Source organism: Harpia harpyja, chromosome 13, assembly GCF_026419915.1.
Source record: "Harpia harpyja isolate bHarHar1 chromosome 13, bHarHar1 primary haplotype, whole genome shotgun sequence".
NCBI classification, from domain to species: Eukaryota; Metazoa; Chordata; class Aves; order Accipitriformes; family Accipitridae; genus Harpia; species Harpia harpyja.
In genome coordinates, this window is record NC_068952.1 from 36,461,923 (window position 1) to 36,481,771 (window position 19,849).

At 41.7% G+C, this 19,849-nt stretch overlaps 1 long non-coding RNA gene across 1 annotated transcript; it reads left to right on the forward strand.

Moving 5' to 3' along the window:
• Window positions 1–6,010: 6,010 nt before the first annotated feature.
• On the forward strand, window positions 6,011–19,600 carry LOC128150171 (uncharacterized). Its single transcript, XR_008237963.1, has 4 exons — window positions 6,011–6,160; window positions 6,591–6,689; window positions 10,626–10,914; window positions 17,425–19,600. It is a non-coding gene; the product is annotated as an uncharacterized LOC128150171 (long non-coding RNA).
• Window positions 19,601–19,849: the final 249 nt, after the last annotated feature.

Here is a 19,849-nt window from a genome sequence, read left to right on the forward strand (position 1 = left end):
CTATTTACTTATAAATCTGATTTTTCCTCGTTTATTATTTTTAACTGACTAATTGATTTGGCTTCAGTTAGTTACTCTTGGTTTCTTTGAAGTCTAAGGGAATAAAATAAATCTGGAAAGCCTGAAGAAAAATGGACAGTCTTATGGAAATAAATGTCTTTTTTTCCAGCTATCTTTGCTTTAAAAGAATTGTTTAGCGTAACATAGCAATTTCCAGAATGGTCAAGTCAGTGAATTACAAAAAAAAAATGTTTGGGAATTGTGATGAGTGTACTCATTAGCATATTAAAAGCAGACTTAAATGGGGCAAAGAAGCCAGCACTGAAGAAATCCAGGTAGTAATAGCATCTTTGTAAACTGATTTATTCTGTCCCTTTATATAAACAGGTCAGAGTGAAGAAAGGCAGCTTCTTCCAAACACAAGCAAACACCACGCTGTTATCCAGAAATGATGCAGAATTGCAGCAAGTTTCCCCAGAGTTTGGAGGGTATCTGCTTGTCCCACTACTTCACTAGAGGTCTCGCACAGAGATAACGAATGACCCTTACAGTCCTCTGGTGCTGTCCCCCGCACACCAGAGATGGAAAATCTTAGGAGAGGAAAACCTATTGTGCCTTACTGGCAATTTTCCCTCTTTCTCTGATGAGAACAACAAAGACAACATGGTGCATCTTGTTGTCCCTAAGCATTGAGAAGCACTAGCACTACACCGGTGTAGCCGTCCACGTGGCTGGCTGTGGCTGGGAGCTTCTCCTCAGGCTTCAGCAGAGCTTCCACTCAGGATGGGTGGACTGGGCTGGTGTGTGCTCAGCTCTGCCAGTGCTGAGGCCACCCAGGCCACCCAAAAGAGATGTTGGGTACAGGCTAAAGCATCCAGCAAGCCTGGGTACTTCTGCTTCCCGTTCAGAGTTCCCTGTCACCCTGGCAGCGGGGACATCTTCAGGCCAATACATATATATGTCTACGCTGGATGAGTCTGATCTGGAAACCAGGCTAGCCTCCGTGTCGTAGACAAAGTTTTTGATAGTTGGCAGCACTAGTTGCCTGCACGCTATTATGAATGGCAGTGAAACAGCAGAGAAAATCTGCCTCCATCTCCTCCAGTGCCTGGGGTCAGACTCTGTCTGTGTCCAGAACAAGAAGCTGTTGCCACTTATAGAAGCTCCACTACACGAGCAGAGACCCTGGAGAAATTATGAAGTCTCTTGGGCCCCCATGAATTGGAGTGCATAAAATAAAATGCTAGGGCAAGTCTGAAGTTCAAGGCTTTCTTTTCCTTAAGACAGCTCTGTTTCCACTTCACTTGTTATTTGAATCATGCCTTGACTACTTTAAAAATCACCTCTTGCACAGCAACCTCTTCTCATATTCTGATTTCAGTCATCCTCTAAGGTAACTAAAAGGTAGTGGCTGCTGGTTCAGGAACTCACAGCCCTAATTGCTGTCCCTGATAGAGAGCAATTTGTCTTTTTTTTTCCCACGTGGATGCACTGTGAAATCACAGCACACTTACATAAAACAGTTATTATCTCCAAAAGAGTAGGTCTCTCAAGAACTCATGTCAAAGACTTAATCAGTGTAAGAAATCGCATCAACTTGAATTGCTCTTCAGTGTGGCAAGTCTCTTCTAGACCAACCCAGGAAAAAATGTCAAATCAGACAAGAGTTGTATTCATTTATTTGGCACACTGACAGCTCTGACTTCATGTATGGAATTTAATAGCTATTTACTTCACAGATCCAAAAGGTATGGGCCAAATGATCACTGATGTTAGTCCACTGAAGTAAATGGAATTAAACCAGGGTGAATAATCTGTGACAGTCTAACAGAATTCATTAATTTAAAATATTTTTCTCATCCATTTTGTTGCAATGATCAATATACTGTGGACTGCCTTTGTGGATTTGGGGGGACGGAATGAAGTCTGGAGAAACTGAGCAGTGATTCCAGGTGATGGTGTAGAAATGCACACAAACGTTTCTGGCCTCTGAACCAGGAGTCTTATTAGGCTTATTTGGCTGAACGAAAGGATCAAAAGAGCATCAAAGCATGGTGAGAATTATAAGCTGGGCAATGTAGGGCAGAGTTAGAGAAGCAGTCTGCCCTGGGATTATAATTGCTAACCGATAGGTCCCTGGGATTATAAATGCTACCTAAGGGTTCTCATGTGGTGCGAGTCCTGGAGAATGGGTGCCGAAGGCTCCCAGGCCGCCTCCATATTCTGCACCAGCCCGGTGATGCTGGCAGCCTGCTGCCCAACAGCAAAGCCAAAAGGGCAAGGTTTGCAACTTGAAGGAAAAGCTACAGAGTCTTTGTCCGGGTGTCCGTGTGCTCAGAGGGACAGGATCAAGCGCAGAGACAGCTGCGGAATGCGGGACTTGTCCTACCCAAAAAGGAAGAGGTGATCCACTCTGGTGACAGTCCCTTCTAAGCCTGCTAAGTCTTACCTGAAAAATGGCAAGAACTGTCTTAGAGCAGGAGAGATTCAAAGAGGTGCCTGAGCTGAGACAGCCTGCATTTACTACACTGTGTTCAGTCTGAAACAGAACTGCTCCCAGAGATTTTACACATTCTGTCCTAAGCAAAAAGCATGTTCTCCTTGCTCTTTGTAAGGAATTGTAAGAGTTTAAAGCCCTACACTTGACTTATATCACTATCTACCCTTTGTTTCCCCTCCTAAATGTCAGAAATACCTGTAAATAAGTTCAGAATACCACGAGGAGACTCCTGCAGGAGCTGGGTCAGTTCATTAATGCTCAGAAACACTCCCACCCCCATTTCTTTGCATGACTTTCTTGCTCTGTCCCCACTCCTTCTTGTCCCTCTCACTGCCACCCCGTGCCCTTCCTCCTTAGGTGTTGGTAGAAGTGCCGAGCAGGCGGGCAGGACCTGCCTAAGGAGCGTGGGAAGGGAGGCAAAGCTGGGTTCCTCAAGCTTGCTAACTGTGCTGACAGGCTGAGTTATTTTTCAGATACAGAGACACACGGGCAAGAAGAAGTGGTGGCTCAGGAGAGTGATTGTGCCTAACAACTCTTTCCAATGCCCTAGATATTGCTAGGGCTCGGGAAGAGGACTCTGCTCCTTTCATGTAAGACGTCGGTAAACAGCCTTGGCTTGTAAAGGCAGGAGGAAGGGGACAGAGGGAAGGGGACATGCGGTGCCGACCCCTGCTTGCTCCCTCCCAGCCAGGGTAGCATACGCTCCTCTATTGTACACTTCGGTCTGCACATCTGTAGGGTTTCACTGTTCCCTGGAAAGCAGCCCCACCGACCCGCACTCCCCTCCCGCAGCCGAACACATGGCTTCGGGGTACAGTAGTGCCCTGGAGAACCCCCGCTCACCCGGACGAGCCCTGTCCCTTCTGCTGATCTGAAGAAGAGAGGCCGAGAGCCAACCAGCCAGTAATTAGCACTTGGCTAAAATGCTTCTGTGCTGAGCAGCCACCCTGCTCTCCGTGGGCACAGTTACACCAGCAGTGCAGCGTAGGGCTACAGGATCGGGCGCTCCTTTCGCCGCCCCACTGTTCATTTCTGCTTTCTCCCTGCTTGTCGGTGTGGCTGTGGGCACTCTCACTTTGCCTTGCCGTACCTCTCGAGGTGAAGCTACAGCCAGCCATGCAGCTGTATTTTGGCTACCATGGAATAAGAGCAGCAACTTGGCAAGCTTACCTGAGAGTTGGGCTGCAGACCCAGCCGCTGCCAGGTGGGATCCAGTACTCCATTTAGCCAATCTCAGGTACGTGATGTTCACCCACACCACCCAGTTTCATGCAGCACCTCCCTGGCTCAGCCAAGACCATGGTCCTGCAGCGCCATGTAATGCACCACCGTGAGGATCGCTCCCTTCCCGGCAAGTATTACGGTGCAAAGCAGGTGCCGGCGTCCTGTGGAGCACACTGCTCGTGGCTCTGAGCTCCCCGTGCACCCACACTCCCTCCTCACTGGGGGTCCACCTAACCGGAGGTGGTGCCCAGGGTGAGAGGCAGGTACAAGAGGTAATTATGGAGCGACTGGCCTGCTGAGAATATTCCCCCAACCACTATCAGTCTGCTTCCGCAAGCATAATTATCGATGTCCTATATATGCATATGCATATATATATATAAAAGACTGCCTAATCTAAATTCTCCATCTGTGTTTGTGGTAGGTTTGGTGCCACTCAGATGACCTCAGTTCCACAGCTGCAGTGCATCCAGCCTTCTCAAGAGCACACACGTTTAGCTGCTAAGTGCACATGATGTGTTCATTTTTCTTCTTTTTTCACACACCTCTTAATGGCAATTTGGTTTGAGACTTTTAAAACAGGCAGGATGCACCATTGTTTCTCTGCAGAACGTAAGAGGGAGGGAGACTTCTGCTCTATGTTTATTTTATTGGAAGGAGTAGGAAGGTTGTCATAGATCAAAATCTTCTGGCTGCTCTCCTGGGAAGGCACCACTCCTTCTGCGGGGTCTACGGAGCTGCAAGAACACCAGGCATACAAGTAAGAATGAATAATAGATAATAATTACTCAAGATTACTTTCAGTATTCATTTGTTTGCATGGCATAAGCTAAACTCTCAACTGTCCTCAGACAGTGAGCAGAGTGTTATTTAAAAATGCCTGCTGGAAACACAGCTAGTTGCAAAAACATCTGTATACCCATTTCCCCTAAAAATGTGATTTCCCCCCTAAAAATTTCACAGAAATATGCCAATTTCTTTCACATGTTCAATAGGGAACAGTCATAAATAGCTTGGTTTTGTCTTTTCTTGATAATTTCATTCAGATTGCCTTGTTCTCATTCACCTAATTTTGACTCAAAATATTAATGCTGTGCTACATAGAATGTTATATTTATCCGTACATGTACTAAATTTATTTATATTTTATAATGTTTCAACAATATTGAAGTGTTTCAGTAGAATCACAAAAAAGTGTTTAACATTTAAATTCAGCTAAATTATGGATTTAAGTTTTTAGTATTTTAATTAATTTTCATTTTGATACAAAATACAACTTCTTTTTGCAACTTTGTATTACCTGCCCAAAGAAACTGCAGTTCTGGCCCATTTTTATTGTGCATCCTTCCTGTGGATGTTGGGAACTTTCTGAAAAACTGCCTCCTCTGAATGTAAGTCTTTACATTTAGGACCCTCATCTGCTGAAGAGCCTCTGCCTGTGGCAGAGAGGCCCTTTTTAGGCTGAAGGCACTTATAATAACAAAAGCTGTTAGTATTTCTTTTTAATTTATTGATTACTGATCTGTTTGACTTGCACATCTGTCATTGTGGAGTCTGGGCTCAGACACATCTAATAATAAAGAGAAGTATAATCCCATATACCTACAGCTGTCTCTCTCCCTCTTCAACGTTGGTGATGTTTTTCACATTCCAGAAGTTCTCATATGCCACACAAGAAAATATTAGTTTTCCAGTCCCTGAATGCCCTAAACCTTCTCAGTTAGTCTGGTTATTTTTAAAATGACTTCCATTTCTATTCAATTTCAGATTTGACTACAACTAAACCCTTTCTTTCCTCTTCTTTTCTATGCCTATAATTGAAAATTAGAACTCCTCACTTCTTTGCTCAACTCAAAGACAGCATGAATGCTGAAGCCTGAAAGAATGGAAATAGAACTGCAAAGAAATTTCTGTATATTGTCACCTTATTTAACAGGGATTCAGCTTTTTAATAATCCACCGTGTGATTAGAGAATTAAAGAGCAAGGAAAATCTGAAAAAGCAAACAAAAATGATAGAGACCAATTACCAAAATGAAACAGACTAATGCACCCTAAGATGAATGATGCTTACTTAAAAATGATATTTTATTGAATCGGGCATAACTTGACCTATATTGGAAACAGAAGGAATTATAGTGATTATGCTGGACTAATGCCAGAAAGCAGCTTGGCTGCATTATTAAGCTCGAATGAATCAGCTTCCACTATAAAATGCATCACTAAACAGACAAGGACAGGAACAAATTATAGAAAGGAAAGTGAGGGAGTCGAGAGGCCATTTTGTCACTGCATCGTCAGTGTGCAAGCATTGATCATTCGTCTTGCTGCGGACAGTCCAGGGAGGTGGGGAAATACCTGTACTCTCAGGAAACCAAATCAAGCCTTGGCACGAGGTCACCATGGAAGGATTATAGCCGATCATATCGAAACCCACGTAGCAGCTCGCCGATCATTACATTTAACAGGATACTGGGGCTGGATCAAGGTCCTTCAGGAGGAGGCAGCTCCTTTTCACCTGCAGGGATAGTCTCGTGTTGTGTCTGTTTGCCGTCTTGTTTCTAACAAGGCAAACCCTTGAATGCAGGCATTGTTTGTTAGAGATGCTGAGAATACAAATATACAAATATACTCGTAACATAAAATACAGTAGCATAAGGTGCCAGAGTGAGAAGGGCAATTACAAATGGAGATGAATTCAGACTTGGTTATGCCTTTCTTACCTCTGCGATGCTAGTGGAGTTGCTCAGTTGGGACTAAAATTAAGTTTTTAAGCCAAGAGAAATGAATACCGCTCTGTGGGCCACAGCAGGAACCTATATGTGACTGTCACAAATGCCTGTCATATATGCGTCTGTATTTTAAAGCTAGGGTTCTCAGGACCAAGAGATACTAAACCAATAAACAACGATGGCAGAACACACTCCAAGCCACCTTTTGCTTCTAGAAGACAGATGCAAACTACAGTAACTAGTTCTTGGGGGGTTTAATGTGTCAATGTGCGTGCGGGGGTGGAAGTGACCTCGTGCTACCTTGGACCAAAAGGTGGTTGAATGATACAGACGGATCTTCTAATTGCCAAGATGAGGAAGTGCTGTAAAAAATAACTTGTTATTAATGGGTCGTATTTAGTCAGTGAGAGGTCTTTTGGAGGTACTATAGGGTATGACCACAGATGCTGATATTTAATAGTAGAACTGGAGACTGGTCTTGAAGCTTTCACCTGCAGAGATTTCCATGGTGCTAATTTTTGCTGGAGGGTTGAGAACAGCCTATAGAATTCACACTGGAATTTTCAGACCTTTATTGTGGTTTTATAAGCTACAGGCTTGTTCTCTTCTGTTAGAGAGTCTCTCATGGGCTTGATTCACCATCTGTAATTTCCTTATGGCGCTGAACTTTAAGACATTGGTTTCTTCCACAACTTAATCAGGCTCTTTTGGAAAAAAAAGGTACAAATGATGATATTAGTCAGTATTTTGAAACTGTTGTTTCTGGCTAACATATGTACTAGGTGCAGATATATTTACGAGACTTTGCTTAGGAAAAAACAATGCAAATAGAAAACTTCATTTTTCTATAGACCAAGAGGTGAAATTCTGGGATTTGGGGGTGGGGGGTGAGGGTTGAGTAAATTAAGAAAGAAACTTAATTGTGTCAACTTTTTTGTTTCAAAAACTTTCAAATACTTCCACCCAATTTTCACAATTATTTTACTCAAACCATGGGTTGTGTTTCAGCATAGGGAAGCCCTCTAAACACAACAGAAATATGCTGAAATTAGAAAATTAGTTATGTTGAAACTTTAACTTTTGAAAATTTCTGATGGTAAAAACATTGTCAGAACTGACACTTTCCTGCAAACAGTTTCAGCTTGAATGAATCAGCATTATTCCACAGGAAACCAGCTTGCTGAAAATTACCTTGGCGGTCCAAAGCTTCATTCAAAGGGCCAAATGCATCACAGGTGTCATACACTGTAACTCTTTGATGCAAAAGAGTTGTATCATCATCTTCGCCCAAGAGTAAATTTGGCCTGAGAACTATTTAGGAGAGTTTATTTCCATGTAATCCCTTTCCTAAATGCATAAATTTTGACTGATAAAAAACTCTCTAAGGAGCTCTGTTATAAGTTAGGAAAATATTTTTCTTATTTAATTCAAGCAAGCATAATTTTGATCAACTAAGGGGGGGGGCTGAAATCTGATTTTTCAGTCTCAGCCCAATTTGACTTTTTGTTTTTAAGCTTAAACAGAATTTCTTTGGCCATCTGAGTCCTTCAGCTAAATGTATTTTAAGAGAAATCAATTTAGAAATTAAATGCATGAATTACTCAGCAGTGAATAGAAAAGAATTTGCTTTTTTGTACTTGGTTGAGTCCAAATATCTCTTTAAGAGCTAAAGCACTAAATCTGTTTGGAGGGAAATTAGATCAGCTTTTTGAAAATACCAGTAGTTTCCAGTGGAAACATTCCTATTTGGGAAGAGCTCTTTGTTTAAGGTTTTAGGTTGATCCAAATTTGGACTGATCATGCACGCCGCCTTGTGAAATGTTAGACGTGAAGGTGATTCCCTCTTTTGATGCAAAATGCCCCTGGGTTCACAGCAGCATGAAGGAAGACGAGTGGTAAAGAACCCAGCCTTTGGAGGGGAGGGAGGCAGTCAGGAATCCCAACCAGAGCTGGTCCTTCCACTGACTCTGGCACATCCAGGATCCCATCCTTGTTTGTAAAACCGGAAAAGCAGCATGATTTTTGTGTTCCCTGGGTAAGCGCTGAGGTTAGTTTATGAACATTTATTAAACATTTAGAGTTCACCCAGTGGAGGGACTGCTACAGCTGAATGTTTTACAAAAACTCCAGATGAAGGCTGCTGCAAGATAACATAATCTTCATCAAGGGCAGTATTTAAAGAAAACCAATTCATTAATATTTTTGATCTCGAAATCAAGAAGAAAATTACTTTCATTTAGCACTTTGGTGGGTTTTACAGGTAGCATTTTTGTCAGATTATATATCTGAAGGAGGAACATTTGAAACTCACTAACCAGAACTTTTCCTGTATTGACTTCTTTGTTGATCTTCCTCAAAGGTACACATCGCATACTATAAAGGATTAAGTCAAAGCCGCAGTGGAAGTGGTAGTCTGTGATACTCTCTAGTGCATTGCTCAAGAATGTGTGGGAAAGAGTGTTGGCTGTATCCTGTAAGCAAACAGACCAGTGTTGTCCTTGGGTTACAATGAAATTAATTTTATCGGCTGCAGATGTGGCCCACTGTTTTGAGTCACGTGCTAGTAAAGAGAGTGAACTCTGCATTTCTGATTGCTCACCCGTAATGTTCCTTATCATTTGCTGTACTTGGCCGCTGTCCTGTCTATCCCCAAAATACGTGTTAAAGCACCAAAGTCGTTCAGTATAGACTAAGCAAAAAAAGATGTCCTTCAGTTTAAGATTAGAAATCTCTTCCTCCCCTCAAGATGCCACACAGAGGCAAAGCTGGTTTCACCTCTGTTTGATGTTAGGCATATCTGATGTCTCTGTCAAAAGCACCTGTCGTACTGTGTTCCTTTTGACTAAACTTTGCTCCTTTAGCTTCTCCCTTAACTCTGCAGGTTTAAGGAGAACAGGGAGGAAAAACTCAGTTTATTAGGTTTTTTTTAATTCTTTGCTACTAAGCTCTTTTAAGGACTGTAAGTTGGGGAAGGAAACCAATCATGCTGAGCTATAGATCTATGTTTTTTCACTTGGAGAACCAAGAAAAGATGTTCACACCAGAAGCTTCTTTGAAAAAACACCCCTGCAACCACTGCTTGGCATCTGTCTGAAAAGATACTGATATAGTGAATGGATGAAAGGCATTACAGCATGAGGTTCACACCAGATGCATTTGCACTGCATAACTTGGAGCTGGTTTTGTCAATAATTTCCCGCATGACAGAGACAGCGCTGGAAAATGTTAGGAGCAGTGTCGTGTTTGTCTCCTGCACACACAGGCAGCTTAGACATTTCTGCTGCAAGCAAGGATTCGGAGATCAGCGTTGCTCCCCATCGGTCTGCTGACCTAGCATGACTTATGTCTGGGATCAGGTCAAGCGCAGTAAAGAACCAGCACCCTCCTATAATGGTCGTGCATGGGCAATATAGTGCACATTCTAACAGAGAGCCCCTCTCAGGGGAACCGTTCAGGGTGTTGTTGTAGCTCTCAGCCTTCTCCTTCCCCTGAGGGCCACAGGAACGTGTCCCAGAGCGTCCGACAGAGCTGGAGGCAGGTGGTGACAGTTTCCACCCTCGGTGCCCTCCATGGGGGTAGGAGCATGCCTACATTTTCAGCAGATACCAGAAAAATGTGGGAGAAATGTTCCACGGGAAGAGGTCAGAATTCACTTATTTGTATATAGAGACTGAAATTAAGAATGAGTGACAATTACCAAAAATCCGGATGCTTTTTTACCTTTGTTAGGCAGGTAGCATTTGCTCACAGTTCCTTGTACTCTTAGGAGATGTTGCTATAGAAATACTAATATCAAAGGTAAATACCATGGTAAAAAATGTCGGATGATATTCCTGAGTGCAGCAGCTAAGGTGGAGACAAAGTTTCCCTGTCGGTGAAGCGGCCACGGGCGAGCTCAGTCCCCCACATAATTCCGAGCAGCTCACGGGCTGTCCCACCTTTCCCGTTCTTTGGATCCTCCCGGCTGTCCCACGGGCACCCCTCCTCCACCGACCGACCCCGGCAGAGCCAGAAAAAGGCATTAGCAGAGGTCATTAATGAAAGTTTCTGGGTATTCTTAGAAAATTGCAGCATTAGTGGGATGACTTGAAATATTTATTAACGTGGGGAATTATGTCGGTTTGCGGATTTCTCTCATTACCCTATTTTTTTTTGTTGGTTTTTTTTTAGCTTGTTGCAAGGCTACTGAGCGGGCCTATGATGAATCCAGCAGCAGTGTCTTCAATCACAGAAAGTGCTTTTAGAAAACATTATGGTAATGCTTAGCACTAAATGCTGTTTGTCCCTGAAAAAAGGAAAAATCACTGTGAAGAAAACAAGAAAGTAGCACAGAGACAAGAGTGTTCGCTGCAGGAAAAGCGCTTCTTCACTCCATCTGCAAATGTTTTTCCTACGCAAAATCAAGATGGCTTCAAGCAATAAAATTCACATGATGAACAGTCCCCAGGCTTGAACACAGGTAACGGGCTAGTCAAATGAGAAAGCAAAATCATTGTTTTCATCACATTTCCTTTTGCTCACCAGGGATGTCTCAAAAGGAACATGCAAGCATGGTTAAGGAACAGATATATGGGGCAAATTTTGAGCTAGTTTTTAAAATTAATATCTAAGATTCATTTGCAGGTCCTTTGTAGGTGCTGATGAGTGGATGCCACAAAATTTGAATCCTCTCTTTAGAGATAGTTTGCTGACTTTCAAATGTCCTTCCTAACTACTTTCTTTTGCATCATTCGGAGTCATGACATCCTCTGCAGATGCTACTGATGCCTGCCTACTACTGTAGGCTGGAAAAGTACAGAACATGTACAGAATCAAGTTAGAGGAGGGGTTTTCAATCTATGTTCTCAAGGCCCATGTAGAATCTGACTCACGTAGGAGAACTGCTACCAGAAAAATCCTCTTTGAGACTTATACCCACTCACATCACCTGAGCACAAGCGCCCACTCAAAGTGAGTCTGAGCACTGATGGGTGAGCGTGCTTGTTTAAATCATTGTTGCAGCAATGGAGAGGTTGTTAGAGTTACCTGATGAAAGGAAAAATTATGATAGACTTCAAATTGGTGAGAAGAATTTAGGTGATTGGCATAAATAGGCAAAAGAGCAGTTGTCATTGGTGTACGATGCCAGGCAGAAATTGCTGTGTGGGTGTGTAGCTTTGTGTATGTTCGTTGTGGTTGACTTGGCTTAAGTCAATAATTCTGCTGAGGTAAGTACCTGAAATGCCAGAGGCAAATCAATGAAGGAAAAGGCAGGTATCTAAACTTCTCCAGAATCAAACAAACCCCCAGTGTAATACCTGCATGATTACAATCTAAAAAGAAATTGGCAGTTAGTTTTGAGCAGAATTTGACTTACACTGAAAGACTATAAAAATATACGAATTTACTACGCAATAAAAATAATCAAAGGATTTTGATGTTATTGTTGGTTTTAGCAATCAGTGTAATGATTAATCATTTACCTTCCATGAATCTAAAAAACCTAAGGGTACTAGGGAATGAACAGAGATGTAAATAATTGTATAAGCATAGACTTTAGAAATTTTCTGTTAAACCTGCCACATCTGTTTGTCTTGTCAGTGGGGGAACACATTGAAGAAGGAAGCACAGTATGTAATAACAATAATAATAACAACAGTAATAATAACAACAATAATAACAATAACAATTTTTAAAATTTAAATGAAGGAACACAGAACCTATAATGTATATTGACCATTTGAGTCATTAAGGGAACTCTGAGGGACTCAAAGTCAGAGGGAAAATATAGGCTCAGGATTATACCATGCAAATCTGATACTACATGGCAGTTTCCCACTAATGCAAAGGAAAGCATTTCATTATTGATAAGCAGAATGCATTCTATATTAGTAGCTGCAGTCAACACAAGGGCTAAATTAACAGGCATGTTTACCATGCACATCCCAAAATTGGACCAAAACCAATAGAATGTGACTTGAAAAATCTTCATTTCAGACATTGTTCACAAATCTGGATATGTGACTTACAAATGTCTTGGTCAGCCATCCCCTTCGGTTAGAGAAGGGATAAAGACAGCATTGATAAGATTTCTTCCTGAAGTTATGTGTAATTATCTATGGAGGTGCAAAAGCTCCACAGTATTCTCTCATTCATTTAAGTAGGATTCCTCATGTGACTAAGTGCTCATTGGCAGGAATAAAGATTAATAAAGCCTGCCCCTGAAAGATCTTCATGCTATTGTCAGATGGATTTTATTCTTGTACAGTTTATTAAAAGTAAGATATCTGAAACTGGAGCATTGTTGCCTAGGTTTGATTAGATATATATGTAACATAGTAAGTGCATGTCCCTGGACTGGAAGTACATCACTTTTGGAAGCAAATTTCTAGGGAAATTATTCCTTTGTATAAACGCAAAATGTATTGCTTCATTTTTGCCATCATTATTACTCTTACTCTTATTATTGTTAGTGCTAATGAAAATGCTCTCCGGAAAATTTCTTGCTGGAGTATTCATGCACAAGGACACTGCTACCCTTTTATCCAATTCTAATTTTTTTTAATGAAACTTTTTGCACCATTGTCCCACCACAAATTTTTATGTTTTACAGTGTATGAGGAATTAAGGAGTTTTTTGATGCTAAACAAACTAGTCATAGGATTAAAAGGAAGGCTGAGAGACAGCACTGTGGCACATGCAGAGTAAAAGTAAAGCCCACCACTTCTTTCAGAGAGCTCTGGAAATGGGCTGTTATGCTCTGTGCAGCTGGAAATGTGCGAGATTTCTCCTTGCTTTGGTTAAAACTTTATTTCTATCCCTTATGCCAAGAAATGATTTCAGAACCACTGCTCCTGTTGTCCTTCTGCACAACATCCTATGGCCTCAGGAAGCCCTCTCCTCTGAGTGACCTCTAGAACAACAGAGTACTCAAGTGTCTAAATGGAGTTCAACTGAAATTCATCTTCAAATGCCCATAACTTTCAGTGAAAAATGATGCCTTCCCCAGAATTTTAAAATGCTGCAGAAAGCACACATCAACTCCTCTGAAAAATACTACACTTCCACCTTAAAGGGCTAGATGGCAAGAACAGACAATCCCTCAAATGAATGAATTCTGAAGCCCTGGACTGCAGTAATGCCATTTGAGAACCTGTCAGCAGTTGCAAAGATGAAGCTGGACCCCGACCAGTTTGGTTTTTATGCTGAGAAACGTGCATGTGTGCTGAAGAAGCTCCATCTAAAGACAGCAGCCATCTGTCCTGCTTTCATCGGCCCCTGTGGCTTTCCGTGCACATCCAGTGAGATGCTGGTGGCATGGCAAGTCATGGTTCCCAGAACCCCCGTAAGAGAAAAGCAACTTACAGCTGTGCTCATGAAATGAAACTGCAGCTGAGATGAGAGGAAAAGTGCAGTGAAAAATGAGGACAAGTTGTAAGCCCTCAGAAACTAATTGGCACCACAGCCAACTTCATTCACTAACGCATGGGCATAAAACCAAATTGCCTTCTCATCATGAAAATACTGAGGGGTTTTTAATACTGTTCTTCTAGGCTTTCATCCCTTTTATTATTTTTCCCCTACAGTTTTGTTCTTTCCTTCTGCCTGAACATTGATTTTCCTTTCCCCCTTTTCTCTCTTAGTTCTAGCATTTTTGCTTTTCTCTGCCCTTTTTTTCAAACACTTACTTAAACTCATGTTTATTTTTTGCCCTTTAAATCATCCCTTGGTTACTCACAGTTTCAAACATCCTTTTTCCCTCTGTCAGTTTGTCTCTCTCACCTTCCACCTACTCCACTAAGTCACACCTACCCAAACACAAAGCTATTATTTTTTTCTTTTTTGCCTGGAAAATTTGAGTGAATGGGCAACGGGTGGGAGTGAAAGGGTATTCCCAGAATGGGTGTCTTCAGCTTCAGCCATCAAGTTCTCAATGAAAACTGATCAACAAATGGGTTGGGGTAAAGGCAGAGAAGATGGCAAGGAGGTATTTGAAGGTCTCTTTACTAGACTGGAAAGTTGGGGGCAAAGATGTTCTAGACAAAAGTTTTGCTTGGAAATACAGCACCTTCAGCTGAAAGTATGTCTTATTACTTAAAATCTTTTTCCACTGGAAACTCAGTTTTCAACCAACCTGACTCCACATGGGAAGCAGGTACATGGCACCAGAGGACAACTTGTTCCCTGAACTTTGAGGATGATCTATTTGATCTCCAGTCAGTAAGCAGGGCAGTGCCCTGCCACACAGTGAAGCATCCACAGGCTGCTCATCCTGTCCATGCCACAAAGTCTAGTTAGACAGAGGTAATTTATCTTTGGAAGATGTCTGGTTTTGTCCATTCTACAGTACTGCTGACTGCGGACTGGGGTACCCAGCAGCTGTCTGCATGAGCAACTAATTGGGGGTGATTGGAGCAGATCAGATGAGGCTCCTCTGTCTACACTATACCCGAGCCAAAGGGCTTACCTTCAACTACCTTTGCTCAATGGACTCTTGGACTCCATGGTCCTATCATGCCTGTGGTTCAAAGCTGTCCCAAGGACCGATAACTCTTCCAGACCTTTCTGTTTCCCAGTAAGGATGGGAGGGCATTTGGTACACAGCTGGAGCAGAGCTTCCCCTTTAGTTGTCTCTGAAGCAAATCCAGTTCCTGTGCACAGATGCCACTTGGTGAACCAAACCAACAGGTGATAAGTGGAGACAATCACAGAATTCTCTTAAAAACCTCACTACTTGTCCGAATTGAAATGTTAATTTAGACACAGGCAGTGAAGACAACTGCTGAGATTCAGGGCTCTATGTGTCTAACTTTTCAGGCTAATAACCCCCTAGGAGTTCACAATAATCTGAGAAGAAAAGACACACACACACACACACACAGGGTACTCTCTCTGACATAGAAATTTTCTTTTTTGTTATCTGAAATTTAAATTAAAGTCATCCAAACTGAAAGAGTTTTTGGCTATGTGCGAGGCATAACAAAAGTCACCACTAGCACATCACAGCAACATATCATAATGAACTCTGTGTTTTCATGCAGCAAAAACATTCCTTCGGTGATGAACCAGGTACATTTCTGTGATGAAACATGAGAAGACTCTACAAAGAAATGCTAGCTTTGTTCCCTGTAATGCTGTTGGTCACATAACAACACACATAGAAGGAATTTTCTGATACGTGGTTAAAGCCTTGTCTCAGTCAACTAAAAGATTTTTTTTTTTATAACTTGAGTTCCCTGTCAGCCATTACTTTGCTTCAAATAGATCACGTGGTATTTTTGTTACCTTGCCTTTTAAAAATATATATTAACACTGCAGAAGGAGCAGTTTGAGTGAATGGAAGTCTGGGGAATAACAATGCATTTGATTAAATACCACACTTTTGTTACTGAGAAGGACAATTTGGTGGTAGCAGGCTCTGTGTACCCTTACAAAGATGGATTGGGCATGCAGCACATCCAAAAAGCCAAGGCTGGGGAACAAAGAGGCAACTCCAAATATTTTCCAAAACCAATTTTCAACCTCTCTCTCAAAATGACGTAACATATATAAATCAACCGGTTCAAAGATAAGCAGTGACATAAAGAGAAAACAGAGTAGGCTGAGTGAAAGATCTCACCAACCAAAACTTGTGTGTCTTCAGTCGTAAGTACAAGCCCATCGGAAATGGATTTGCTGGTGGGCTGGGAATGAGGTTTTTCCTCCTACCCAGTCAATTTGGCTTCTCTGCTGGCACCCTTCATCACTAACAGACTGATGAGAAAACCAGCCTTGGGCTCTGACTCCTCAATATATATTGTGGGACAAACTAAGATACCCACCTCCACTATCTCTCTGAAGAGCTCTTCCCCCTCTGATTTAATTGCCACCCAAAGAGGAACAGTTTCTAATACGGCATTTTAGGACAAAGTGCCATCCAGAAACACTAACAGGCTTGGTCCTGAGAACTGGCCCAGGGATGGAGCAGACATCCAGAGGAAATTCTGTGTTGTCCCCATTTGAATGACTAGCACTTACAAATAGAGATTCATACTGTACTAGATGGGCCACAAGATGCTAATAAGTCTTGAGCAATGCAGCCCTGATCTGGATCTAAAATGACAGTCAAATAGGAATGAGACATACAGCCTCTCCCTCAAGTCATCTAATCCTTTTTCTGTGACATGATTTTAATATAATTCTTTGCATTCGCATAGCGTGGCTTAATCTGAATCAGCTTTCTAAGCAAGACCTGATATGGGCTGATCATTTAGCCTCTCCAACCTGTTCTCTCTCAGCCAGACCTGATTTTAGGTCTCCTTAACATTTTCTTCTGCTGTTTTGCCGTGACCTTCAGCAGCTCTAGCTCCTTCTGTCTGACCTAGATGCTCTGCTTCTGTAATCTGGATCCCCAGCTCTCAGAGGTCACCCTTGCTCCATGGCTCCTTTCAAAGCTTTCAGTAAGCTCTCACAGAAAGCTCTCAAAGGAATATAGTTACCATGACATGGAAAAGAAGGAGCTCTTGTCATTAAAATCTGCTTATGACATAGCAGAAAGAGGATAGGAACAAACGGTCACTTTTCATAATGAAGGGAAATTACCACCAAGAATCCCAAAGGTTATATGCTGGGACTTGTGAAACAGCTACAGATGACAGGAAAAGGAGGTGCATACATAGGTGACAAACTTTTTGTAATGACAAAAAATTATTTTAGTAAAATCAGTTCTAAAGCTGACTGCAAAAAGTGGCTGAGGGATTTCACAATACTGAATAGCTGCAAGATAAAGTGGCAGATGAAACATAAGGTTAAGATCATTGTATCATCACATACGGGAAAAACACTTCTAAGTATACATAAAAGTGAATGGGCTTTAATTTAGCTATTGACATTGGGAAAAAAAAGAATGGGAGTCACAAATAGAAACCATCATTAATTAGATAAATACACTGTGTGCCCACATTTTTTCAGAGAAAAAAATGTCTTTTTTTTTTCTTTTTTTTTTTTCCAGAAAAGATATGGACAAAGGAAATAAGTCTGTTCAAAGCTATGGAAATAGCTCAGAGCCTTTTAACTTGGAAAAGAGATGACTGAGGGAAAATATGACTAAGGTTTATGAAATGATAATGGTTTGGAAAAGGACAACAGATCTTCACTGCTTCTCATAATGAAAGAATGAAACAGCACCAAAACAAAATAGCTGGCAGCAAATATAAATAAAACAAAAAGAAGTGCTTTTTCGCACAGCAGGTAGTTAAACCATGGAACTCTTTGCCACAGGTGTTGAGGAGACTAAAGCATGAATGGGTTAAAACACCTGCTAGATGTATTCATTAATGCAGAAGTTGATCAAGGGTTATTTAACATACGCTCCAAATAAGTCTTTGAGGTGAAGAAAACCTCCTGGTCCAAAAACCTCCAGCTGTTGTTGATGTTTCAACAGCTGAGGCATCAAGAAATAGAAGAAATATTGTTTTATAGTTCTCCTTTTTCTTACTTTCTTCTTCTATTGGCCAGTATCAGAGACACGATGCCGAGTTAGAGGAGTCTTTGTTCTGACTCGGTATGGGCATCCTCCTGCAATTAAGGAGAAAAGGCTATACAGAAACTGTTGACCAAAAGCACCTTTATACATTGAATGAAGAGAAGTAAACGCAAGGTCCAGCTCAGGTACTTCCAATATGCAGTCAATACAGCCTCCAAAGAGATTACACAGACGGCAATGGTATTTGGAAGTGCAGAAAGTGCATTGCCAGTGCAGAACCATCCAAGGAAAATTCTAGCCAAGGAAGAGTCTTGTTCAGATCTTGTGTTGCCCAGATATTTGGATGCAGGGTTAACATAAGCGCCTGTGTGAGCCATCCTGCTCAGGGCAATTTTGTGAACCAGCTTCCATGATCAAATACTCTGCTGCATGAGGGAGGAGCTGATGATGATTTCAAATGAGCTATAAATAAACTGAAGGACATTAAATAAACAAACCACATAATGGATGTGATTGAGATTAGCTATTATGAGGAACAATAACAACTTCTCGTGGAGGAAAAATGGAGCGCGCACAATGATGATTTTGCTAACAGCCCAGGCTTTGTGTCAGGTGTAGAAAGCAGACAGCAACAGAAGGAAATATGAGCTACGTGTATTTATTGCAGCAAGCCAAAACCACTGTAAGAGGCAGGCCAAAAGCTGTTTACATAACTACAGGGGGAAGAAAAAGGAAGGAAGAAATGATCCAAACAGGATGCTGCATTTCAGGACATAAGGTGGGAAGTGTTAGTCACAGCATCAGGCATGCACGTGTTCAGTCCAACGAGAGGAACTGTCTCTGTGAAGGCACTGGCTCTACTTTCAAAGCTATCTGGTACAGTGTGTTTTGAAAAGTTGCAGTGAAAGATCGTGAAATGATACTTTGAATGGCGGGGCACATCATGTCAGATGGAAAATTAATCCTCCCCTTTGCTACTGAATCACGATGAACAATCTCTCTAAAGTACTGCGAAGTCTGGAAATTTCACCAACTACCCTCTTATAAAAACAACATTCAGTTCACTTCCATTCACCCAAAGAGTTAAAAAGCCACAACTTTTTCTGGAAGGAATGCTACCAGAAGCTTGGAAATTGATGAGGTTTCTAAGTGCCCAATAACAAAAAAGATTCTAAGAAAATGCAAAAGTAGGTGACATGTAAATTCAGGTAATCAGCATAACAGATTAATGTTTTTAAGCCATCTATTTCAAAGTTCCTATGTCCCAAAGTTCAGTATCAAATCAAGATTTGAAGGCAACAGCTACAAAATTATTAAAAATCTAGCAATTCTTACCAGTCCTATCAGTAACAGAAATTTCAGCTCAGGGTGTATTTATAGACCAGCATTCTGAATCCAGCTATGACTAACTGATTTTTCAGCTTTACTTTGCGGATTTGGTAGAACTGGCAATAATGTGCATACAGGCAAAGTTTCACCACTGTATGTCAGATTAAAAATATGACTTTGACCAGGACATCAGAACTCCAAAGGAAATGTTTTCTACATCATACAGGGGCAAACCTGATGTATTTGACTTCCAGTTGTAGCAGAAGAATTCCCTGAGAATGCAAAAAGAAAGCTCAGCATCTCTTTAGCTTCAGAAGTCATGCTTAGAAAAAGTAGTGCTTTAGTGAGTTCATTTGTGTCATGACTAATTTCCTCAGTTTTTAATAAAATTGAGATGTGAGCATCTCTTCCAAAGGCAGAGTGTCCTTTGTACACTTATATAACCCATAAACACTTCAGAGGAGTGAGGACCAGTCCCTACGGCCACCATGGCTTATCTCTGTGTTGCGTGCCTCAGACTGGTCCATCGGGCACTCTCCGTTCCCTGGAAATGAGCTCCACGTCTGTCATATGTTGTTGCAGAGCTCAAGTTACCCTGCCAAGGCAAGTCACCGATCACAGA